Below are 5,061 nucleotides of genomic sequence, written 5' to 3' on the forward strand. Positions count from 1 at the left end.
GCAAGCGGAGGGGAAAACAGATGAGTGGTAGATCCTCTTCGTAAGGACTGGAAGTAATCAGCAAAGGAGCAGAAATGAAAGGAGTGGTGGGCTTGTTACGGCATCAACGAGACGAAGGCCCACACGACAACGTGAGCTGGGGAAATAAAATCAGGAATACCGTGGAGCTGTCACAAGGCAACGTCGAGAAGAAACTCGTCGGTCCTGCGTTTCCATGAAGTAAAAACAACATTATGAGGCCCTGGATCATTACACAGGTGTGACCACACCTAGAACGCCACGTGATGGGCCAGAGTACCGAAAGAAAAATACCTGTGCTCAAACAATCTGTTCTCTCACGAATAGCACGACCGAGGAAAAGACAAAGGTGGAAAAGAACTTTGTGCAACGTGTTTGCCTTTTTAAATAAATAACCAGGGAGCGCGGAGCACATTCAGCAAACAGGTAATCATCTATTCTATTGCAAAACGCAAAACTGAGCTCTGTGCTTTTCGCTTTTGTTCACCGAAACGTGCCGTTCTGGGAGATTCAAGGTTCAAAAGCCCGACTTCCTTCCCAGAGAGGCAGAACACAATGAACTAGTTCAGGTGGAGAGCTGCGTCAGCAGGCGGTGGCTGCAAAGGAACAAGTAAAGGTTTGTTCCACGCTGAAAAGAGAAGGAAACAACGTTTCAGCTGTGGAGCCTTCTTTGGGTGCAAGAAGGCTCCACAGCCGAAACGTTGTTTTCTTTCTTCTCTTTTCAGAACACAATGAAGATGAGCCGAGGCCTGTTGAAGCGGGACCGTGGTGCCAGATGTCTCTTGGGATACACATGTGATGGACTCCTGCAAGACTTTCAAGCTGCAAAGTCAAAACAGGCCTCATTTGGTTGTAAAGGAGTTCCCGCAAAGAAGAGTCACAACCTGACCCTCTTATTTGGTTAAAATACATCCATTTGACAGCATCAAACCTGTTCCATAATATATGCAGGGCACACATTTAAACTGGTGTATGAGCCTCAGAACTTGGACTTCTCTCAAGACAAATGAGTTCCAGGAGTCACAACGAAGCATGCCTGTCATGTGATGGGTATTTTAGGGCAAGTCATGAATGAGATTGTAATTTCTGGAGCACTGTGAACCAGAACTTACAAAAAGAACAAGTAAAAACAAAAGTTTTGTTTGTTAGGAAAAAAAGCAATGTGCTAATATTGAAAAGGCTGTTTGGGAGCAACAGGCAGAAGAACTCTTCACAATCCTTAGGCGGCAGACAGACATTCCTGACAACTGTTTTTTTTTTCTGTAAAGATCTGTTGGGAAAGGAAGCCCTGAAAATACTTTATATTTGCAGAATTCCAGAATTTGTATGGTTCACAGGATCATCCACCTAGATACACAGCAGCTAACAGCTAAAAAAAAAAGACAAAATGAGAAAGAATAACAGTATTTCCTTCATTTTATTATCTATGCAATATCAGCACCTTTTGTTTCACCATTGTACAGAAGTGCATGTACTGTAAAATGTTTCAGTTTCCCTAATAGCACAACCTGGCTGCTGGTAAAGGGTTGGAACAGATTACGTTAACGAGACTGTAGAAGCGATGGATACCCATGAAGAATAATAAGACATGGCACCAAATACTGAGATTGCTTTTTTAAAAATAAAATACCACAATGCTATTATACAGTACTTAGCAAATACACGAAACGTCGTGTTTTCTTTCTTCTCTTTTCAGAACACAATGAAGATGAGCCGAGGCCTGTTGAAGTGGGACTGTGGTGCTGGCAGCATTCAGCCCAGATGTCTCTTGGGATACACATGTACTGGACTCCTGCAAGTCTTTCAAGCTGTGAGGTCAAAACCTCAAAATCATCACTTCACCGATCCCTGTGAACACAGTAAAGTCCACAGGCAGGTGCAGAAGTCGGTGGCAACTCCTGCAACATATCTGTCTGAGCTACTGTGCTCAAGTAGCATATCATAAGCAGTGCTTCTGGTGTAATTTTCCACAGGGGCAGCCCAGCGGAGCAGTGGTCAGCACTGCTGTCGGGCAGGGCCCCTAGCTGCAGTTCCTCGGTGTGAGGTTTGCACATCGTCCCCGTGCGTTCGCATGGGTTTCCTACCCCAGGCCAAAGGCACACTGGTACATTCTACATTCTTTCCAAAAGTTCAGTTTTAATTTAGAAATCTGTAAAGGTAGTTTATAACCGGACAAGAAGGAAGAATTAGCCGGACAAAGGACTTCGCTTTTTGATTAACGATTCGGTTTAAGGCTACTTCATCCTACATACAGTATAGCGCATATTTAGGTTAATGGGCTTCTGGGAGAACTGGCCCCATCGTGAGTGTGCGTGTCTGCGTCTGTGTGCCTCCGGTGATGGACAGGATGTATCCCACCGTGTGCCCTGAGCTCTCCAGGATAGGCTCCAGCCCACCAGACTTGAACGGGCCGGATCAGCGGTTATTTGAAAGTGATGTGGTCTATCTGTTCTTACTGGAGTGAGTGCAGTGGTAGCCAGCAGCCATATCACCCTGCAACTCACAACTGGCAACCCACTGAAGCTAAGCAGGTGTGGGCCTGTTCCATGTTAATTTTATTATTTTTATTTGCTTTGGCAACACTGATTGTATCCATCAGTCATGCTAATAAAGCACCTTGAATTGAATTGAATTGACCTGGATGGGAGACCTCCTGGGAAAAACTAAGGTTGCTGCTGGAAGAGGTGTTAGTGGGGCCAGCAGGGGGCGCTCACCCTGTGGCCCACGTGGGTCCTAATGCCCCAGTATAGTGACGGGGACACTATACTGTAAACGGGTGCCGTCCTTCGGATGAGACGTAAAACCGAGGTCCTGACTCTCTGTGGTCATTAAAAATCCCAGGCCGTCTCTCGAAAAGAGTAGGGGTGTAACCCTGGTGTCCTGGCCAAAAAAAAAAAATTCCCATTGGCTCTTACCAATCATGGCCTCCTAATAATCCCCCTCTATGAACTGGCTTCATCACTCTGCTCTCCTCCCCACTGAGAGCTGATGTGTGGTGAGCGTTCTGGTGCACTATGGCTGCCGTCACATCATCCAGGTGGGGCTGCACATTGCTGGTGGTGGAGGGGAGTCCCCATTACCTGTAAAGCGCTTTGAGTGGAGTGTCCATAAATACATAAGTGTAAGCAATTAATTAATTAATCATGTATGAAACACAGCTGGCAGGTGACCAACAACTACAGGGCAGCTAACCAACATGGGGAGTCTGGAAGCAGCAGCAGCTTAGCCGAGCTGGACTCCTGGTGAGCTCCACACTCTGGCCCCTCTCAAGAAAGAGATGGATGAGGTCCTTGAATCAACTGGCTCCTATCCAACAGTCTGGACGGACCCACTGGCCCCCTCTCCTTTGTAATCTTTCTTATGTTTGTTTATCTTGCAGAGAAATTCTGCAGCCATCTTTAACATTCCACGGTGGCACGCAGCAACAACAAAAAAAAAGGAACAGAGTTCTGAACTTCGTAAAGCGTTTATTTTAAGGTTCAACAGAGATGTCTTTATATTTTTTGATTTGTTGCTCCAAGCAATTAGGACTGAAACGAAGCGTGCAAATCTAATTTGAAAACTGAAACCCAATTAGGCAGATGCGGTGTAAAAATAAGGCTACGTTTGTGAAGCCTCATTAAGCTAAATTCTTTAGGTCAGCTCTTAAATTTTGCAAATATTTTCTTGCCAATAAAACAAATGTATAGTGTGGAAAAAAGTGCAGTCAGGGCATTTCCTAGTGTAGCTAAAAGGACATCAGATGTTTTTGCTCACCTTAAAAACGTTTGGACCCTTTTGTCGGTTAGGGTCCCATTTGTTTTTGGCTGGATTATAGTATTTTGGAAACCCCCCAAAAAATCAAACTTTGAGAATGACATTGTATTCCTTGTAGAGTTGAAATTATTAATGTCTTTAATATTAATTACAGTAACAAAACTTGGCAGTGAAGAACTTTTTTGATTCCTCTTCTGTATACGTCTTCCTAATCATACAACTAATGGACTTTTGTGTGCCCTAGTTTCTTGAAACACTGCATTTTTTTCTTCTGGACAATTCAACAGTGAATGGCTAAGTGGTAACAGCAGCATTTCAAACCAATTACTCACTGTATACCTACAACACTAGGAATGTGGTATACATTTTTAAAACTACCCCTGCAAATTAAATTATTTCACATGTCTGTGGGGGAAAAAAGGTTGAAAGCTCAGCAGGTAACAGATGCCACCAAGGCAATTATCATCTTGACACTAAAGACTTTGGCTTTTGGTTAAACTTTCCTCAGGATGTGCAGTTAAAGGCCTCATTTGGTTATAAAGGAGTTCCCACAAAGGAGAGTCACAACCTGACCCTCTTATTTGGTTAAAATACATAAACTTGACGGCATCAAACCTGTTCCATAATATATGCAGAGCACACATTTAAACTGGTGTTTAAGCCTCAGAACTTGGACTTCTCTCAAGACAAATTACTTCCAGGAGTCACAACGAAGCATGTCTGTCACGTGATGGGTATTTTAGGGCAAGTCATGAATGGGATTGTAATTTCTGGAGCACTGTGAACCAGAACTTACAAAAAGAACAAGTAAAAACAAAGGTTTTGTTTGTTAGGAAAAAAAGCAATGTGCTAATATTGAAAAGGCTGTTTGGGAGCAACAGGCAGAAGAACTCTTCACAATCCTCAGGCAGCAGACAGAAAGACATTGCTGACAACTGTTTTTTTTTCTGTAAAGATCTGTTGGGAAAGGAAGCCTTGAAAATACTTTATATTTGCAGAATTCCAGAATTTGTATGGTCCTCAGGATCATCCACCTAGATACACAGCAGCTAACAGCTAAAAAAAATAGGAAAAAATGAGAAAGAATAACAGTATTTTCTTCATTTTATTATCTATGCAATATCAGCACCTTTTGTTTCTCCATTGTACAGAAGTGCATGTACTGTAAAATGTTTCAGTTTCCCTAATAGCACAACCTGGCTGTTGGTAAAGGGTTGGAACAGATTACGTTAACGAGACTGTAGAAGCGATGGATACCCATGAAGAATAATAAGACGTGGCACCAAA

Source organism: Lepisosteus platostomus, chromosome 2, assembly GCF_059453375.1.
Source record: "Lepisosteus platostomus isolate fLepPlt1 chromosome 2, fLepPlt1.hap1, whole genome shotgun sequence".
NCBI classification, from domain to species: Eukaryota; Metazoa; Chordata; class Actinopteri; order Semionotiformes; family Lepisosteidae; genus Lepisosteus; species Lepisosteus platostomus.